This window comes from Marmota flaviventris, chromosome 1 (assembly GCF_047511675.1).
Source record: "Marmota flaviventris isolate mMarFla1 chromosome 1, mMarFla1.hap1, whole genome shotgun sequence".
In the NCBI taxonomy this organism is placed as follows: Eukaryota; Metazoa; Chordata; class Mammalia; order Rodentia; family Sciuridae; genus Marmota; species Marmota flaviventris.
Genome location: NC_092498.1, coordinates 152,434,092 through 152,456,635, shown reverse-complemented (window position 1 = coordinate 152,456,635; position 22,544 = coordinate 152,434,092). Strand labels below are relative to the sequence as shown.

General features: G+C 37.4%; 1 long non-coding RNA gene across 1 annotated transcript; it reads right to left on the bottom strand.

The window, feature by feature from the left end:
• Nucleotides 1-5,137: 5,137 nt before the first annotated feature.
• Nucleotides 5,138-22,045, bottom strand: LOC139707240 (uncharacterized). Its single transcript, XR_011708812.1, has 3 exons — nucleotides 17,910-22,045; nucleotides 13,993-14,151; nucleotides 5,138-5,311 (listed from the first exon to the last, which is right to left on the bottom strand). It is a non-coding gene; the product is annotated as an uncharacterized lncRNA (long non-coding RNA).
• Nucleotides 22,046-22,544: the final 499 nt, after the last annotated feature.

The following is a 22,544-nucleotide window of genomic DNA, read 5'->3' as shown; positions in this document are numbered from 1 at the left end:
CAGAAAACTCACTACAATGACTTTGAGATTCCCCTGCAGACTTCACTATGTGACATAACCTCAGTTCATTCTCCCTTCTTTTCCTGGCCCTGGATTTCAGAACAGCCTGACACAGGTGTCCAAAGTTTATGTCTCAAGCCTCTTGGAGTGTCTAGTGAGTGCCATTCCTGGGTCTTGTCCTCCTAGAGAGCAGTTGAAAGTGTGGGGTGGGAGCCTCTCAGGGGAGTAGCTGGAGGTCCTGCCAAGATTTTCCTTTCATCCAAAAGGCATTTCCACTGTTTGTTTGGTTTTAATAAGCTACTGTGAATAGCAAAAACGATGTAAGGTGTGTAGCCATTTGTTTGACACACCTATTCCAGTCTCTTTAGCTGTATACCCAGACTTATTACTACTGGATCAAGCAGTAGTTTTGTTTTGTCTTTTATGAAGATCCTTTATACTAATTTTTAAAAATCAGTACAAAAGCAAGCCTCAACTCCAAATGTTTCTCAATAGTGGGTGTGGGTGCCTAGTGGTGGGGCTTTCTGCCTGGTGTTGTGGGGACATGAAGAAACCCCAGACCCAATTAATCTCATTCCCACTTTGGAACATGGTGCCCAGCTGACTGGAGAGAGAGAGGGATATGGAGACCTCCTCTCTTCAGGCTGATGTCCTGTGTGGTAATTGTGGGATCATAAATACCTTTTTGAATTTAGGTCACTTCTTATGTTTTTTCAGTTTTTTTTTTTTATTAGAGGATGAGAGGTGAGTAGAAGAGAATGAAAAAGGTCCTGTTGTGAATCTCATGCTACCCTCTGGTTGTTGTGGTTACTGCCTAGTTGTACCAGGGCCATTGGTCACTAGGCCAGTGACTCCCTCCAGCTCTGGGTCTCAGTGCTCTATTATTGGCACTTCATCTGGTTACTGAGCTCATGTAAAGTGTCTGAAGAAGGCAGTTTCTGAGGTTGTAGGTCTTGGTGGCTGCTGAAGCTTCTGCTCCTCATTTGAAGTGAAGGCATGCTCAGGAGACCCTCAACACTCCAGTCCTGAGCAACATCAAGGAAGGGTATGAAGGCTTTACACCAGAACCACAAGCTCATAGGAAAAAGCTAAGGTTGATGTGAAATCTGCTGGACAGGTTACTGCAAAAATAGTGAAGAGATCACAGGAAAACAAAGTGAAAAAGAAGAAGACAAAGAGACAAGAAGAAATATTACCAGTTAGATGAAGCAGCCTGCACATAGTAATTGACAAAGAAACTGACTTTCTACAGGAAACTGCCTCATTGTGCTTGGAAAGCAAGCCAGGCCCCACCTCCATGAGTTTAGACTCAGAGGAAGTAATGGGTGTCCTGCAGTAGAAGCTGAGCCTCCCTTGGATGAAGTGATGAATGGATCCCAGACCTCACTCACCTCAATCCCACTCTCATACTAGGTGCCCTACTGACTTGAGAAGAAGAGAGTTGTGAGACCCTCCTGTCCCAAGGCAGTGTGATATCCTGTGTGATTATTGAAATCCAGCGATCCTAAAGACCTGTGTCACTTTTTTTTTTCACATTTGCACTCAGAGGATTGGAAGTCAGTAAAAGAAAGAAAGGTCCTCTTGAGAAACCCACTTTACTTTCTGGTGGTTATAATCACTCCCAGTTGTACCAGTGCCATTGGTCACTGAGCCACTGCTTCCTTCCAGGTTTGGGGTTCTTTGGTTCACTGTTGGTTAAGGGAGGAGATGGGGGACCTTCAAGTATGGTGTCCTGGGCCAGGGTGTCCTGGGACCATGTCAGCAGTTTGGACTCATTAGAGGGTGTGGGCAGAGTTCTCTCATTTCCTGAATGTGAGCCTAGCTCCTGTAGTTGATACACTTTCACAGGTGGTGTCCTGAAGAGTGAATGCCTTTTACTTTCAGAGAAATGAAAGGGAACAAAGAAGAGGCCTATATAGAGGCATTTCTGGGGTAGAGGACCAACCTGTGCATCACACTTGCCATAGAAACCTGATGTCATTATGGCAACCATGGAGACTATGGTGCCATTCTTTAGGAGGAGTTTTTGTGGTGAGGGCAGCAGGGCCCTGCCTCCAGGAGTTTGGACTCAGCAGGGTGTGAGTGTCCCACTGTGGGGGCTGAGCCTCCCTTGGTGTTGGAAGAGAAAGGGATACTAGACCCATGTCACACAATTTCTGCTTTGTGACAAGAGGGGGGTGGGGAGAGAGGGAGAGGGAGAGAAAGAGAGAGAGAGAGAGAGAGAGAGAGAGAGAGAGAGAGAGAGAGAGAGAGAGAGAGAATGTGCTAGGTCTGGTGTGTTCAGCATCAAGTTCTGTGGCAAGTGGGGGTGGAAAAGAAAGTGCTTCGTCATTAAATAGATCAGTATTCTAAGGAAACATTTTGAAATTTATACACAGAATAAATTCAGGGGATTTTCAGGAATTATAATTAAAGAGGCTATGATGTAAAATCATACATCAGAGATCATCACACTTTTTAAGTATAATTTTTGTTTTGATATTTCAATATGTTTAGATGTCTTCTGGGATTTAGTGCATGGGCTCTCTCTCAACCAGTGAAGAGGACTAAGGAATAGGATAGAGGAGAGTATGGCTGCAGAGTCACTAATCAAGACCTCTGGAGACCAAGCAGGTCTGACTTTATTGTGCAGTTACCATGTTTATATATTCAGGAAGTAGCTAAGCAGATTATAGGCAACCACCAATACAATTTCTGGCCAAATGTCCTTGCAATGACCAATCGAGGAGCGGGCCATAGAGCAAGTGAAGGTACTGCAACATGTGGCCTCATGCCCAGGGCTATGCCTGTGGTGTAAGCTGTTTGTTGCTCACATAGCTAGCATGAGGGAGTGGTTTGCCACTCAGACACCCTTAATATATGCCATATATGCAGTAGTCCATGCACTTGTTCCCACAATTTAGTATGAATGTATTTTTTTCTTATTGGCTGAATTCCAGATGTATCTGAAAGCCTCATTTTCCTCTTATCTTAGCTGTGATATGTCTTCAAGTTGCCTTTTGTATATTACCTTATCCACACCTTCCTTAGAAGATGAAGTGTTGGTCTTAATTAGTCTCCAATATTCCTATGTGTATTTGTGTTAGACATTCTCTTGGGTGTCTTGTAATGCTGTTGTCAACTGTTCCCTTGCCCTGTGGATGGCATAAAGATCTCCGTATGATGGTACTCATATACATTATTCAGATCAAATTGCTGGGAATGACATTACTGGGAATAAAGTTGACAGTGAGTTGAAGTATACAATAGATTCCTGTTGCAGTGTAGCAGGGAATTAAGGTATGGACACCAAGATCTGAAAGCAACATTTTATTAGTGGTTCCGTGGGCCAAAGAGATGGTTCCCAAAGTCCGAGCCCTTAGGACCATACTTACACATAAGCATGTTTGGGGTACATCAAGGAAACAGAGTTGGTGCAATTCTATTGCAGAGTGTAGTCTACTTTTCTTTCTGGCACAAACTTGTTAACAGCCTCAGGACTCTTTACTCAAGAATCTTAGGGTCTTTTACTGCACTAAGCCTAAAGAAGGAATGTCACCATAGCTTTGTCTTTTGCCTCTGCTACTGTGGTTTTCTTTTGCAGCTACCTGTTAACCACCACATGCCTCTATGGGTAAATGTCAGTAATCAGAGCTGCTGTATTAGCATACAAAACCAAAGTCTGTCAGCTCTTAATCTGTTGAAGTTCCTATTACTTAGATGCTTTGTTTTATTCTATTTTTTTCTGATTACATTAGAATAATGGAGCTAAAATATCTGAATACTGAGAATGAGTAAGAGAAAAAAAGATGGTGGATTTGTGGGAAGTGGTGGTTCACACACAGAAAAAAATTACTTCTTTGGGAGGTGAGTGAAGGGTGGGGGGAAAAACAGTCCACTAATACTCAATATAGGAGAGAAAGTCCTGAACCTTGGAAAGTTGAAGTACACCAGACAAGGCTAAGGAGCTATTTAGAAGCTGAACTCCTGGTGGGAATTTGGAGTGGGATGGGAGGGAAATGTATGTGTGTGTGTATGGCCCACTCCTTGTGTGTGTGTGTATGTATATATATGTATATATTCTTTTTTTGTAACCATTTTATAGGGTACAATTATTCACACACACACACACACACACACACACACACATAAATACATACAAACACACACAGAGAAGACCTAAAAATAGCTGTAAGTTCTGGGATATTTGGCATGGAAAACCCCAGGATCGGAGGTGCAGATTGTCTTGGGTAGATCCAGAGGCTATTTGGCCAAACAAACTGGTATTCGGACAGGCATGGTTAGTCAGTCACACAAGAAGCTTAGACTCAAATACTTCAATGTAAAAGTGGCACAAACTTAGACTGGGTGCTTTGATTCATGAATTAAAGGCAAAAACCAGCACATAAATTGAGCAGATGCAAACTGAGAGATCTAACCTGAGCCTGGAGAATCTGACAGAGAGACAAGGTCTTGCTGAGTTTCTTAGGACCTCACTACAATGCTGAGACTACCTTTCAACTTGCTGTTCTCCTGGGTCAGGCCCTGCAAACTGCTGGGATTTCAGGATTGCACCATCTTTCCAGCACAGATATTGGATTTTAAGAGAGCAGAATTGGAAATAGAAGGAAATAAATATTAAGCCGATATAAATTTGATCTTTGTTGTTGACATGTTTTTGTAACACTCATAGTCAGTGTGTAAATGACTCATTCTGGGTCTTATTTTATTCAGGTTCTGCATTCTAGAGTTTGTTTCATCTAGCAGTGAGTGCCATGTGACTCACTTCTTAGGCATCTGGCTGTCCCTTTCATCAGTTGCTTCTCTGTGAAAACACAGTTGCTTCTCTGTAAAAAGATGGATCCTCATTATTCCAACACAGTCCTCTGTCTGGAGCGCTAGATGCAATCACACAAGCTGCACTAGTGCACGAAAGAGAGCTAAAGAAGGAGCCGGGAGGCCAAGGCGGCCAGGGAACTGAGCTCCTGGGGCGCTGGAGCACACTGGTGTGCGGGGACTGTAAGGTTAGACTCCAGGTGAAATACAGAGGAGCACATCCATTAACACCTGAAGCCTGTGTGTGATTTCCATTCTGTCAAGGAAACAGCCACAGCAGCAGGGATCACCACCACAAAATGCCACTAGGATGTGACAAAGTTTTATTTCAACCATAAGAAATAGACACACTAAAAATAAAAAAAAAAATGTGGCATTAGATGACCTTTCATAAACAGACAACTAATCAGGACTAGAGATCAGATTCACTCCAAGTGTGGCTCAGCAGTGAAAGGCTTGCCATACTTGTGCCTGGCCCTGTGCTTGATCCACAGCTCTGAAAAACAAAGAAACAATGCATATTTAAGTATACTGAATTATGTAAATATAGTAAAAACTTGGCAAGTTTCAAATATTGGTCATGATAGAGATAATACTTTTATGTATTATAATAAAATAAGCACTGAGGAAAAGAACAATTAACTGAGTCTCATACACATATAGCAACAGTATGTTCATGTAAATGTACTTGAATTCAGCTCATCCAGCTGCCATCATTTATGATTTATTGCCTAATTTTATGGGTTGGGGCCTTGACTGCTTTATTCTTTAAAAACTGCATGATTTTTTTTTTTTTTAATTCTGGCAAAGTGCATGTAAAACTAAGTTTACTTTTGTAACCAACTTTAGAGGGTACAATTTTGTATCATTTTGTTTATTCTTTACATATCACTTTTTATATTTTACATGCAGATTCACCAGTTCCCACCAGCAGTTATTCCTTGTTTCTGCTCCACTTGGCTCCTGGCATTTTTCATCAATTGATTTTCTTATTCTCAAAATAGTATATAATATCACATATAAAATACATGGCACTTTTTTTTCTTGGATTCATTTCCCTTAGTATACTGTTCCCCAGCTACATATCCATTGTAATATTTTAGTGCTCTCGATAACCATGATTGCTGGATGTGACTGAAGTTGTATCTCAGGGGTAAAGTGCTTTCCTAGTAGGCACAAGACCCTGAGTTCAGTTCTAGAACTGCCAAATAATATTGCTGAATAATATTACAATGCAGACATACCAATTTTCTATTGTCCATTAATATTGTGTTGTTTTCACCATTGAGTCTCATTCAGTTATAAATACTCATGTGTTAATGAGAACTCATCTGAGCACATGCTTTCAGTTATTTATGGAAATTTTTAGGGGAGGGTTCTGCTTATTTTAGTATTTTATCAAGAAACCACCAAGGTATTTTCCATATTGAATGCAAGATTTTATATTGTTATCAAAGGGGTCTGGAAACTTTTCTACAATCTTCACATTTTTTTCCTACATTTCTGAGGTTTATTTTTATTTTTTTTAATATTGGACAATTATTTCTTCTCAGGACCCAAGACAATGACATTTGTACAGACAAAAGTCACCCCTACTTGTAAGTTATGATACTGAACACACAAGATTTCTGCCAGGGGGTTTTAGCCAGTGACAGGGTAAAACAAATCAGATCTGTAGAGGAAATATAGTTTGTAGGAGGTCATCTAGACAGTAGGGCTTGTTGTTGACTGATCAGTCTCAATAATTTTGTGTGTCCTGGGATGTATACAGTTTCACTGTAGGTAAGGTTCCTTGCTCTGGGGTGATTCTGGAGGGTACAAAGTGGCAGTGCACTGTAAGAGCCAGAGAAAAGAGGAGGCTGGGCTTTGAACTCAACTGGATTCTCAAAAACGTCAGTGAGTGCTAAAAAGTGAGTATAAACAGATCTTCAAAACCACACAAACCAAAACACCTAATGTAATGGTCTTTACTTTCCTTTTTCTTTCTGCACAGAAAAAAAAATTGTGTATTGCCCTGATTTAATCATTACACAATGTATACTTATGCCAACATATCGAACTGTATGCCATAAGCATTTTCAATTGTTATATTTCAATTAAAAAGAAAACATTTGAAAAACAGAAAAGCCTTAAAGAACAGACCTGCTAATGATTCAATTATATTCTCTAAGTAATATTTAGTCACTTTGGATTCCAAATAAAATTGTAATGCTATTCTAATTTTCTACTGAATTTATTAAAAAAAAATAGCAGTTGAATCTTATGGAATATTAAGTGTCAAATTTTCCTATAAAATTATAATTGCAGTTTATATTTTATACAATGAACTGTGAGTAGGAACAATCTACAGTATCTTTAAATAGAATAGGAACAATCTACAGTATGTTTCAGAGAAGAGAATTATAGCAATTTGACAAATTGGGACCCTGAAGCAAGGAGATCACATAACTTATTCATTCTCTGAAATCTCAATGATGGTACTACAGGAACAACTATATTAATATCATTTAATCTGCAGCTACTTTGATTCATATCACTAATTTATAATCTATGCATTCTATTGTTTAGTATAAAATTTCACAGAAAATTTTTAAAATCAAATTTATTTATTTATTTGTGTGTATGTATTTTTTAAGCATATCTAAGGCTCCACCCACTGGTCAGTCTAATTCAAGAACATTTGATTCAGTACTATTTTTATTTTTTTAAATAATTTTAGCTGTTATATTTAAGTCCAGAATGATTCTGAGTTAATTATTTATATAATCCCATGTAAAATACATTATCACTCTTTTGCATTAAATATGCAATTTTATTCCTATCTTATTTGTGGAAGATGCTATTCTCACTTGAATTAACTTGAGAACCTTGTGAAAAATATATTTGCCAGAGCTGTACTTTGTGATGCATGCCTGTAATGCTAGTGGCTTGGAAGGCTGAAGCAGAAGGATTATGTGTTCAAAGCCAGTCTCAGCAACTTAGTGAGGCCCTAAGAAACTCAGTGAGTCCCTGTCTCTTAATAAAATATTAAAAGAGTCTAGGGATGTGACCCAGTGATTAAGTTCCTCTGGGTTCAATCACTGGTATAAAAAAAATAACAGAGTTGGGCAGCTTATTTTTCCACTGCCCATTTTCTTCCACTGATACATTTCTAGATTTTTTTTAAATCAGGGATTTAACCCAGAGACACTTAACCACTGGGGCCAAATTACCAGCTCTTTTTAATGTTTTATTTTGAGAGAAGTTCTTGATAAGTTCCTTAGAGCCTCATTGTATTTCTGAGTCTGGTCTCAAACTTGCAATCTTCCTGTCCAGCCTCCTGAGTCTCTGGGATTAAAGGTGTGCATCACCACGTCTGGCCAGGAAATTCTTTAAAACACTTACTGAGGGTTAAAATAACTATTGTGCTTAAGGTGATAAGATATGCTAATGTCACTAATGTGCACCATATGTCATAATTGTAGTTCAAATTTCATTGTTTTGTAAATAAACAATAATTAACAAGAACAACTAAAAGTAAAATTTTTAAACATTTATAATGTTTCTATTGTCTATGGATATATATATATATATATATATATATATATATATATATATATATATATATATATCACTAAATTTTTCCCTAAGATTTTTTTTCCTTAAGATTGTTTTGAGTAGATTCTTCAAGTATATGATTAAATATCACTGCTATCATTATGGCCTTATTGGAAATTAATATGAGTTTCTTATAAATATTCTACTGTGGTTAACATCAAATAATGATGAATTATGTCACTCATCTCTGAATCTTATTATTTATTTATTTTTGTTGTGCTAAAAGAGAAATTCAGGGCCTTGCACAGGCTAGGCAACTGATCTACCACATAACTACACCCACAGCTTCATAAATCTTACTGTTCAAATATTGGTAAGTAAAAAATTATTCAAATGTACAATTAAAATAATTTGCTATGTTTATTTGTAAGTCATATATATATATATATATATATATATATATATATATACACACACACACACACACACACACACACACACACACATATAAATGCATGCATACATGAAATTCCTATATTTTCTTGTGGTAAAGTTTTTTGAGGGTATATAAATATAAAGTGGAATTGAATATTACATGATACTATTATATATAATTATGATATGTACACATGTAATATTAGCAAAATATGTAATATATACTACATGTAGTATAATATAATCTAATAAATATCAATGAATTTTATACATTGCATATATGTTACATGGTATATCTATTATAAAGCATATATAATAATTAATGTGATATATGTTATAATACTGAAATGCATGTATTTTAAACATTGACTCAAAGCTTTAATAGAATGGGAAAAAATGAAAAATAAATTTTTTGAATGTAAACAATGGATTTTAGAAATCAAACAATTTGTTAGTAAGCAGCAATCTTTCTCCTCTGATGATAGTCGGTCAGTTAGTAGTACTTGATTAAACTTGGGCTTGATTAAACTCTTGAGAATTAACAGCTATCTTCAAATAAGAATTTCAATCTACAAAGAGTCTCTAAGGTAGATTGCAGAAAATATAGCAAGGCAACCCACACTGTTAATAGGCAAGTTGTCAGTGTGTTAGACACCAAAATAAAGTATCACAAAGGGAAATTTTTGAGATTAATTTTGAAAATTTACTATCATTCTCTCAAGGCTGTAAATGCTATGGCACACATAAAAAAAGAAATCAAACTGGCCATAATAGCACTGATTCAACAATTGTATGTGTCTGTCCTCACACTATTCAGCAACTTAACTCAAGGTTTCTACCAGTGGAAGCCTGGGGTTCAGCTGCCCTCTCTGTAGGAATAAGGAAATGAAATCCTCCTTCCCACTCCCTAATTTCTCTGTCTGTTATTCAAAATCCTAACTAGCTAACATTGCTTTTTTATCATTCAAGGTAATATTAGAGAAGATGCCAAACTGCCATAACTAGGACAACATTTGTATAAAATTTATTAAAGTTCAACAGAGTTATTATTTCCCATTCATCTATCAAGTAATAACTTTATGGAAATAGTGTTTTTGTCATTTTGAAGGAAGAATTAGGAAAACCATTTTTAAACAGGAAGAAGTTCTCCTCCTGAGTTACTGGAAATTATTCTCACTTATTAATCTAAGAAATGTCCGCAAACTATAATTACATGTTTTGGTAAAGTCATCATATTTGCTTTATAAAATTCTGAGTTTAAAATATTAGTAAAATTAAATAATATGAAGAATTCAAGTGCATTTCCAATTCTTTCTGATATGAATCATAATTTTTTTTAAATCTAAAATACAAAGGGTAAAATAATTGTCAGATTTACAGTATAATATTTTATTTCATCATAGAAAACTCAAAACAGGTAAAAAGCCACCATGGTCATTGATTAAAATTCTACTATCTTAAAAAACAAAACAAAAATTTTAACATTTTTTATTATATCCCTCTACTTCTATTTTCCACACATTCCTATGGTATGCTAATTATTATAATTTTAAAATATTTATTCTACTACATGCATGTCACAGAGAATGAGAATAAATCATTGTGAAATATTCTCTAAGTGTGAACTCCTTCTCTCTGAGTCCCCTCAGTCATCCTCAGTACTTCACGTGTCTGCTTCTAGGGATCACATTCAGCTCTGTTTGCCCCAGATTGATTTTGAGCTGAACTGGAGGCCTCCTAGAATCCACAGTTAGAACCAATAGGAAACATTCACAACCACAAACAAACCTTTACTCCTTTTCCATGAAAATGTCCAAGGTCTCTGTCCAGCCAAGTCCAGCTCCGTACCTTGCCAGTTACCCTTGTTTTGAGGGTGTGGAAAGCTGTTTAGATCTGGGCAAAGCTGGACTGGGATTCTCCCTCTTTTGTGAGAAAGAGGGAGCTGGAACACGGGGTCCTTCAAGCTACAGAGCTGGAACACGGGGACCACACGCTGAGCACATCCTTCTGGCTTTGGGCATGGTATCCATAGGAGACTGGATACCTCTTGAAGAACACTTCTCCCACAAGCAGGAATAATCAGCTTTGTCACATGTCCTGCCTCACACTATCAGAGTCCTCGCATGGCTTAAAGTTTCTGCAAGCTGGTATTTATTCATTTAAAGCTCACACATCTATGCATTTCTTCAATCAGTCCTCATCACAATTACTGATCTATTCATTTTAGCTTCATGCAACCTGATATACAAAAGCTTCAGGAGATTCAGCATATGAGTGCAAACTGCCATGTTAGTCCATGGCAGAGCTGGGCTGAACTGGTACCATCTTTTTTTATTTTACTTTTTTTTCCTCTGATTTCTCTCTCCTCTTCATACATACTCTCTTTGGGTGAAGCCTCAGGGGTCACAGACCTGTTGGATGGGTTGTTAGCATTTGCTTATCAACTGTTTTCCCCTTGGCCTCCTTTGTGTTGGATAATTCAGTGAGCCTGAGCCAATGATGTGGGAAGATTTGGGCTTCTTTACATACTGGCCCCTAAAATGTCCTGTGTGATGTACACACTGCATATAGGGGATCCCAAAGGACATTAAGAGGACTCAATGACTGAACCAAGTTTTTTTTAAAAAAAGGTCTCACACAGGCCCAGACCACCACCTCCAGAGTTCAGGGTTACTGTGGTGGGAAGATCTTCATGGTGGATACCTGGCTAAGGAGAAGAGTCAGGTGAGGACAGGGCCAGTAGCAGGACAATGCTGGGTGAAAATAGAATTAGCAATGCTTCCATTGCTTGGAGAAGTCCCTTAGAAAATGTGACCAGGAGCTGGTGTACACAGGTGCCTGGGAATCATATGGAAAGAATACCCTGTTGTGAGTTATGAGGAAGAGATGATGGCAGAGAAGAGATACATGTCCGGGATTCTGACAGCAGTCTTGAGAAGAACAAGATATTGCCCGAGGTCTTCAGGCTCTGCTGTCATTCACCATGGTAAATCATGACAACAAGGATTCCTCTAAGCACAGGGGCTCATGGTAGAGTTTGTCTCCAAGAATGATTTAGGTGCTGCTTTGTGGGATTGCCAGAGATTTCCAAGCATGAGCACAGAGGTAGAGTGTACTCAGTGTTTCATGGGAAAGTGGTCCCTGAGGATGGGGGTATAGGCTTGGGGGAGAAATGAGAGAGAGGGAAAGAAAGTTCAACTAGACACTTTCACTGGAACCTGAAGTGTACTTAGCCTGAATTACTTGAACCTGAAGTATACCTGGAACAGGAAAACATCAATCCTCACCCACATCATGGATATGTAAATTCATAATGGATTTTCAAAGGAAATAATGAAGAAAATATGAAAAGTTTCTAAAAGGACAATTTTAGTAGTCTCAGCATCATATTTTAACATTTCCTTAAAAATACACCAACTGTATAGATGACAGATTTTATTAAGATTAAATTTATTTTATATAAAAGCATACACATGTACAAAGAGACAGCAGATAAAGACAAGATGAGGCAAAAAGAAACACACAGTATGAGACATAGAAACTGAAATGATAGGAAATGAGACACTTGAATATGTTAGGTCTGGAATTTAGATTTTTCTATTTCCATTTTTTTATAGTTATGGTATGTCTTCTAACAAATAGGGAAGAACCCAAGGTTTAAAATTAAAGTCTTCTCAGTCTCTCCTAAGATGGTGCTTTCTTCGTGCATGCACAGTGATGTTCTAAATTTTACTATATATGCAAGTGGTCTGGAATGTTCTAGATATTTAAAGAGTGATGAGAAAATAGGAGAGGGAGAGAAAAAATGCAGAGTTAAAAAAAAGACATGAAGATTCCAAAAGGAATCTCTGTGAAGTGAAAATGATATCTACTTTGTCTGTGATGATCATTTATATATATATATATATATATATATATATATATACACACACATATATATACATATATGTGTATATATGTATGTATACACATATATGTGTGTGTGTGTGTGTGTGTGTGTGTATATATATATATATATATAATTACATTCCTTAAACACACGTTAATGATATTTCAATAAAGAACAAAAACTAAAATGGCACACAATATTTAAGCTTTATCAGCTTCAATATCTATCTATCCATCTATTTATCTATATCTACATATATATTATTATAAAAAATAAAACAAAAAGACAAGCTAAAAGTGTAAGTCTAATCCACCGCCTCTGTTCTTTCTTTCTTTTTTTTTTAAAGAGAGAGGGAGAGAGAGAGAGAGAATTTTAATATTTATTTTTTAGTTATCGGTGGACACAACACCTTTGTTTATGTGTGGTTCTGAGGATGGAACCTGGGCCGCACGCATGCCAGGCAAGCGCGCTACCGCTTGAGCCACATCCCCAGCTCCCCTGTTCTTTCTTTTAGTAAATCATCACAGGGCTCATCTATGAGGGTTCTGTGTTTGGGATTGGGGTCTCTGATAAACTTCATGATTGTGGCATGCTTGCTGGGTAGAAAGTTTCTATGCAAAGGCACAGAAAGCCTGGCTGCTAGGAAGTTTCTTTGTAAAGACACAAAATGCCTGGCTGCTGGAAAACTTTTGTGTAAAGCCATGGGATGCCTCTCTGCTGTAGCAATGTCCTTTATGAAGAAGCTCTGTGTTAGAGTCTTCTCAGTCTCAACCTTGATTTTAGGCATATAATTCCTGGGAATAAAGGAACTTGCTTGCTGAGATAACTACAATGTTTCAATAAGCTCCCTTGTTCCTGGATCTGCCCACTTAAAAGTTACTTTAGACAATGAATTTCTTAAGAGCTGCACAAAGCTTCTGACTTTGCATATTGTAACTGTGGAATATAACTGCAGAATAAACAACATTGCTGGTACTCTAAGCAATAAAAATGTAATTATGGTCCTAATTACCTAATGTAACCTATCGATGTAAATAAACATTGCCACTTGGAAAAGCATCCATTTTTCTTTCTGCCTCTACATCTTGTTTCTGTGTCCTCTTATTATTTTTCCTAATACTCATTAAGGGTAAATTTTTTGTAGGTATATTTACAATTTCTATGGTTTTTAAAATTCAAAAACATGCCATAGAAAATTCCCAACCCCAGATATTATTGTAAAGCAAATTCACTTTGGACTGGAAATCAACTTCTTTTAGTCTGATGAAACAGAACATCCACACACCCTGGGTACATGAGACAGGTTTATTACTTACGGACAGGGAGCAAGGGCATGCAGAAACTTTGGATTCATTCCAAGCTTGTCCCTCGCAGTCATGAAGGCTCCACACAGAGGATTCAGTTTCATCCAAATATGCTCCACTTACACCAAAGCTTAAGGACCCCAGGAAGATGTCCACCTTGGGTTTTATGCCCTAGAACCACAACACTCTCTAAATCATTAAAGGACATACTGATTCTAGGAAAACTGGAATAGAAATTATGTTGTTCCACTTAGTTTCTTCCTAGCTTATGGTGTTACCTTCTCAGTATATTTTGCAGTTGTCCTGAGAACTACAAGGGATAACGTGGGACTGTGAACAGGGTTGTTCCAAGACGACTTGGAGAATGCTCTTGCCGTCACTCCTGAGGTTACATTGGGTTAACTGGGGTTTAAAGATGATGCTAAGACTGCTGATTGGCAGATCATAGAGGGGGAGATATTTTTCTCTTATACACTGGCGTACACACTGGTATCTGATTGTCCTACTCTATTTACATGGGCCCTCAAAGCAGAATACAGAGATGCAGCAGAGGACACAGTCAGAGATATAAGGTATGAGAGGTTCTTTTTACATTACTGCTGGAATTGAAGACAGTAAGTATGTGAGCCAATGACACTATGAAACAAAAGGAAAGTTTTAATTGATTAATTTACTATTGTTATTACTGGTAGCAAGGATTGACCCAGGAGCTGTTCACTACTGATCCACATCTGCAGGCCTTTTTATTTGTAGACAGGCTCTAGCTAAGTTGCTTAGTGCTTCACTTATTTTCTGAGACTAGTCTTAAATTTTCATCCTTCTAGCTCAGCCTCCCAAGCCACTGGGATTATAGGCATGCACCACTCTGGCCAGCCAAAGGTATTTATTATTAAATGATACTAAAAATTGTACATATTCATAGGGTATCACAAGATATTTGAATACAATGTGCACATTAGCAATCTTCAAATCAGGTTAGGCATACTTGTCTCTCAAATAGCTACCATGTCTTAGGGCAAAACTTCTCAAAATATTTTCCCAGATGTTTTAAAATATAGAATATATGATGATAAATGAGAGAAAAAGTATCTACTGTACATTTTCAGAAAACATTGAAATTTATTGTTTACTTTTTAAAAAGACTTAAATAACTACCAACACATATAAAAAGCTGATTCTGAATGGTTTTCTGATGTAAATTTTTAAGTTATTAATTGATGTCCTTGAAGAAAATGAAGGGAACTACCTCCCTATGCATATATGTCTTAGTATATGCATCTATGTTTAACAGAACCTATGTTATTAACATTAAATAAAGACATATAAAAGTATTTCTATTAAAATAAGAGCTTCTACTTGGTTGAAACTCATACAGACATTTGATAAACTCAGTCAGTATATTCTAAAGCCAAGGATATGTAAACCTATAATCAATGAATCAATCACCTTTACACACATAGCAGCAGAAACTCTTACAATTATCATTAAAAACACACTGTGAAACTACAGGTGAGTCCTCATCATGATACTTCAAACTAAAAAATGACCATGTCATGTTATCTTTTTCTGTTGCAATAACCAAATACCCCAGACTGAGTACTTGACAAAGAAATTTAGTGACCTACAGTTCGGGAGATTCAAGAGTATGATGCCAGCATCTGCTCAGCTCTTTGAGGAACTAAGAGTAGGTGAAATCACAATCATGGGAGCACATACACAATAGACCACAGGACAGGACAGGGAGTGAGACAGCAGAGACACCAGAACTCTCTGTAAGACAGCCCAATTTCATGGGAACTGATATACTCCAGACATTACCATTTATCCCTTTAAGCATGACCTCCCAATGACCCAACCACCTTGTACTTGCATCCACACGTCAAAGTTTCCACCTCCTCCAAAACCTTGCAAATCTTCCAGCACATGGAAGTTTCTTTTTTTTTTGGGGGGGGGGAGGAATTCACTTATGTGTCCAGAGAGGAAGGCATGAAGTAAATAATATTTCTGCAGTTGAATTCTATTACCAACAAAATGTGAAAATACAAACTACAATGAAAATACAATTTTCTAAGTCAAATATAAAAGAGTTGAAGCTGATCATTTTCATTTATAGAAAGTACAAAAAATGAAAGTGATCTACGATATTTGATGTCACATACTGGCCCCTGTTGAATATCATTATGGTAGAGGCACAAAGAGGAATCTTTGAGATGGACAAGATTGTATTTTGATGTAGAAGAAGCTGAAGGCAAAAGTGTATATACTTTATAAAATTTTACTTAGTAATTTATGAATGATTTGTACATAAAGCTGCTTTGATGGTTTATTGGTAATTTAAAAATCATTTGTAACAATAAAAAATTACACCTAATGTATATTATCAAGGTGGACATGAAATATATGAAACAGAGCAGGGGTTTTTAGTGGACAATTGCATCCCATTCTGTCCATTTCTATATTGTAGGGATTCTGACCATGGAAATATTATAGAGGAACATTCCTCTGGTGAGCAAACTCCTGGGGAGTAACAAACACCATTTTACTACCCTTAGAATGTCCTGCAGTTTTTACTAGGAACTAGTAAGATAACTAATACATGTGAACCATCTAGCTGTAATGGCAATGCCCTGCTCTGTTCTATAGTCTTATCAGCCTTGACCTTGATCTCAGGCACATAGCTCCTGTGAATAAAGGAACTTGCTTGCTAGATAACCACAATGTTTCTCTAAGCTCTGCTGATCCTGGATCTGCCCACCTAACAGTAACTTCAGACAATGGACTTTCTTGAGAGCTGCACAAAGCTCCTAACATTGCATATTGTAACTGTAGAATATAACTGCAGAATAAGCCACTTTACTCATACCATAAACTATAATGTAGTTATGGCAGTAATGACCTAATGTAACCTATTGGTATAAATAAATGCAGCTGCTTGGATGAGCAACCACCTTTCTGCTGCATCTTGTCTCTATTTATCTTTTTACTTTCCTTATACTATATTAAAAATAACTAAATTTACCTGCTAAAGGCAAATATCATTGGAGTACATTAACTTGGAAAATTCTTCAAAGACACAGAGCTAAGACATAAACATGAAAGTAGATAAATGAAAAATTCTTTCCACATTTTTAACATGATTTAATCTAAAATTTTAACATTTTTAATCTATGTGAAATCAGTTTGAAATAGTTCTAATTAAATATAAAATTTACATATAATTTTTCAAAATTATTATTGACAGATCATAACAATCAAGATATATGCATGTGTGCATGTTCATGTTCACAAACACACATATAAAACCATACACACACATTTATAACACACAAGGGTATGTGTATAAACCAACACTCACAAATGATATGACTGATATTAACTGTGCTTAAATTTCTGTTGGTAAGAATAAATAAAAAACTATAAATTGTACAAAACCTTATAGAGTACATATTTTACATTCTCCTCATAAATTAGAAATTTAAGATTTTTTAATACATGCAAAAGAGCCTGAATATGCTGGTGTCTTTGATTATTAGCAAAAAGGGGTTGAAAGCTGGAAAGTTCCCAGAGATTATTGCAGCCAAAATTATCAGGAACAATTTGGGATTATTAAAGATACAGGAAAGTGTATAAAAATACTAAAGTGCTCACTAGGACAAGAATTGTTTTGTTGGCTCTGTACTCAGGGGAGGACCTGGGCAAACACACTGCATTCTCTGCTTGTGCCTGTGCAGAATGAGCACCATGGAGCTGCTGGCCTAGAGCATGAACATCCCCGCTTCCATACACACACATACAGCATCAGGGAGTGACAGGGTTGCTGCAAGCAATGATTCTAGGGCTTTGTCATTAGAGCACCAGAAAATCTACTAAGATCTTGACATTTTTGGAGCTCCCTTTCCCAGTCATGTAAGTAAGAAAGGCATACTTACAAGGAGTTACAGAATCCAGCTCAGGTAGGAGTTACAGGATCCAGCTCAGGTATACGCAGGTACCAATGTACCTGGGAGATTTCACTTTAAGCTCTGCCCACCTAAATTCACTGGGCTGAAGATGGTGGCCTGGAAGACACTCAGAAGGCATATGGTAACAATGGACTCATCACTGCCCACCCTGTTAACATAGAAAAGCAGCTTACATCCAAAATCACCAAGGAAAACTTCCAAACTGAAAAGTGCCCCTGTCTGGGGACTTTCTTTATGCAGGAGAATTAACAAATTGACCATAATCAAGTTCTTAAGAATCAAATTTGTGGGCCTTAACCTGCACCCCGTGAAGAAAATAACAGGTAATAGAGAAGACAGGAATTGCCCAGAACTCCAACGACAGTCTGTGACAGGAAGATGATTCCTACAGCCTTATCACTGGCTGCCATCCTGCCAGTTCCCTGCTGTTCTAGCCAGAGGGTCCTGCAGGGGAATGGGAGGCCTGGACTACCTGTGTCCTGTCAACCAAAATCCAACATTGCCCTCTCTCAAGTGGGAACTGTAAAATTGAACTTAAGGTTTCATTCTCACTAGCAGGTTTCATGATGCTTTAATTAAGAATTAAACCACAAAGTGTGTAAAAATCCCTGCTCTAAATGCAGCACATGGTGATTTTTTAATCTTCTCAACATGAAGCAGGGGCTGAGATTAATGATTACAAGGAGAATTTGGGTACACAGAGGTTAAGTCTCAAAGTCTTACTCTGATTAGGTGCAGAGAGGGGTTTTGAAATTGTCAGTGGTTAAAGAGAGGGTGCCATGAACCACCATGTTTCCCTAAAGCTAGTAAGTGGAGTTCTTCTATCATTCTGGATTTTTTTTTTTGTATTTGTTTTTCTATATTACTACTATCTTCTGAACTAGTAGTATTTTGGAATTTCTTATTGAAAAAAAGGTTCCCATTGATTATAAATATTTATTCTACATGTGTAATGGTTAATTTGAATTGTCAGCTTCATCAGATTAAGAGATACCTAGGATTAAGAGGATTATGGGTGTGTCTATGTGTCTAGAATGGTTGGCATGTGGGATAGCCAACTGAAATGGAGACCCTCCCTAAGAATGTGCTACACCAAATATGATGATGACTTGTATGGAATAAAAGTTGGAAGAACAAGGAAACAGCAGCAGATGCATGGTTGACTTTTTCTTGAATGGGTTCTTGATTGCTGCTACCATCATCTGAGGATATCAGACTCTTGCTTTTTTACTCTTCCAAAGGTGATTCTCCAGAAACCTTTGGTTTCAAACTAGAGTAGCACTGCTAATCTCTCTTGTTCAGGCCCAGGCTTTAGCCTCTTGGACTTTGCACCTACTGATTCTTCCTTCCAGCTGTCTGACCTGCAGATGGCCATTGTTGACTATCCAGCTTCCAGTAATATAAGCCAATCTTATAAATTCTCCTTTTATAATTGTACTTCCTGTTGATTCTGTTCCTCTAGAGAACCCTGACTAATACAATATGCAATATCAATTATATAAAGGAACATTTAAATATTTTAATAACTGCAAATGCATTGAGTTGGAACTATAGCTCTGAGGCACATGTCCCATGGTGAGTTATGTGCAATGAGGCAGGACTGGTTCCCTGACTCATTTGTTTGTGTGTTAGGAAAACAAGTGCTATCACAGTAATTGTGCCACATTCCCAGGTTATATCCTCAGCTTTGGAACATAAAACACAAATGCATGATGAAAGATTGTATGGCAGAAGCAAATATTCACTGATTTAAGAAGATAAAAATGTGAGTTAATTAATACCTAAGTAAATTTGTTTCAAGAAAGCAAGGTTAGTGAATGATATTTATAACAGGAGACATTCATGCAAACTGGCCCATGTGTGGCATTTGAAAGTCGAAATACTAGAATTTCTTCAGTCATCTGAATTCATATATTTCATAGAATTTGTTGTTTAGAGAAATTTAGGTGATGCTAGTTGTTCACTTTGAAAGTCACTGAATTCATCTGCACAAATATGAGTTAATTAATTGGACTCATTTGCATAATTGGTTGTCAATTCATATCATAATTTTGTGAATAAATATACTCTACCAATATTGACCTCTTACTGACAGGAGGGAGAAATAATGTCCATAAAAAAAATGTAGAAAAATTCTCACTCACCAATGACAGCAACAGGATAAGATGGTTTGACCTGCTTGAGCCAACATATCTGTAACTCTAAGATGTGCCAGGGCTGCTAACATTAATTCTGCAGCAAGTATGATGGGTGAACACAGTACAAAAACCCTTTCAATTATTATAAATCCCTCCAACCCTGCAAGGACACTATTTACAATATGTCCCTTAACAAATGCTGTGAGATTTATCATACAGGTGTGGTATGAATGCAGGTATGTTTTGTGCAGTAACGGTAAACTGGTATTAGATTGAAGTGGTACTAAATAAGAACATGGGGAATAGGGGGGTTGGGAAATTTGATTGTGCAAATCCTGTGATGTAGAGGACACAGACAAAGTTCATTAAGTATCCAGTAAAAGCTCATTGGCATGACTAAGTGTAGGCACACATGGGCAAAAAGCCAAGGAACATAAAGACATAGGCCCCAGCAGGTACAAAATACATGGGGTACATGGTTTCACAGGAATTAAGGTGGTACTGAGGATGAAGAGTGAACATGAAAAATGTTGAAGCTCACTGTATTGTAAAATTTGTAGAAGATTCAATGCCTCAGAGGCATTCATACATAGGTGTGGTGAGAAGTTGTGAATAAAGCTGGGGTAGCAGGTCCTGGATTAAGTACTTGTCCAAAACAGGCCCAGAATATGACAAAGAAGTGAATCTAGAGAGACACAATGTTTCTTGAAGGAGACAAATGAGACAAAGAGTATTGGCGGGGGGGGGGGGGGGAACAAAGTAGGTAGAGAGCTAAGGAGGCCGTGATGGCCCAAAGTGCAAGAGAAACACCAGGAAAAGCAAATTAAAAGATGTACACTTCTAGATATTAAGACTAAGTATGAGTCTTTACAACCATGTGGTATAACTAAGGGACAGAAAATGAGACCAGTGGAAAAAAGGAAAAGTGTCTTGATTTAAGACCAGGCACACAGGAAAGAAGTGATATAAAGAGGCATGCAACCAGAAGAAAGGTGGAGGATGCTGGGGTTGGTGGCAATCAGTTTGGAGTTTGAACTGTGTGTTGAGAATACCTGAGAGTTGATCTTGGACATTTGGTTGTGTGGGACCCAGGAGCTCAGGGGATGGTCAGAGGTAATGGAATTGAAAGCAAATAAAAGAGAAGGAAGAGCACTAATGATGGGTCTTGGGGTAATGAGAGGAAGAATGACTGTCCTGGGGTCCCTAGGATAGGCACCACAGAAAAATGAACATTAAATATCAGGACATAGTTGTGCATGTGGGAGTTGGGATGTGGAATGTCTTCATGGCTGTGAGGGATGGGTGGAAGTTCAGTGTGAAGGCTGCAGCTCAGAATGAAGAACCAAGCGTGCCTGAAAAACAGGGTATGTGCAGACTCAGTCCTGCTCTGCTGAGGTGTGACTGACAAATACATTTGTACACATACATGGTGTACAACACATGGATCTTACATAAGTAGATATTGTAAACTGCTTACCAGAGCCTCTTAATTAACATATCTATCGCTTAAGATGTATGTGTGGTGAGGATATTTAAGATCTTAAAGCAAATATCAAGTATACAAAAATGTATTATTAACTTCATTCTCCACATTATACAGCAAATCCTTGTTGATGTTAGAATGGAATTTTGTGCACTTTAAACAACCTCCTTGTGTCTCTCACTACCCACCTCTTTACAACCACCATTCCACTCTATTTCTATGAAGTTGACCTATTAGATGTCACATAAGAGATATCAAACTGTAATCTTGTCTGATTTATGTCACAATACTATCCTCAGTGTTCACTTACATCAGCACAGGGACAAATTTTACCTATTTAGAAGGCTCAATAACATTCCATTGAACGTTAGTGGACATTCCACATCACCTACACACAGTCATCCACTGGTGGACACTGTCTTTCCTTGCTTCTGTCTTGCTTCTTGTGAACAGTATTGCAAGAAAAATGGAGATACAGATGTTTCTGTGAGAGATAAATTATTTTCTTTCAGATGCATTCCAGGTAGGGGGATTGCTGTATCACATGTAAGTTTTACTCTCAATTTTCCAAGGCACCTTTATGCAGTTTTTCCATGGTTGGTGTGCCGATTTACACAATATCCCAAATAATCTGCCCAAGGTTCTCTTTGCTCCATATTACTGCCAATACTTTTTATCTCTGGTTAATATTTTTAATATTAACCCTCCCAAAACGGTGAGGTAATATCTCTTCATATTTTTTAGCATTTTACTGATTAGTCACTATGAGCATATTTAATGTATCTACTGAGCACTTTGTCTTTTTTTGAAAATATATCTACTCAAGTACTTGACCAAATTTTTGAAAACAAATTTTACTGTGCATTTCAAGGTAGACAAAACAATACCATAAGATTGAGTAAAATTGTCACTAGAATTGAACAAACTCATTTATCTCTTATCTCACATAGATACATATATTCCCCCATGTCAAGAACAGTC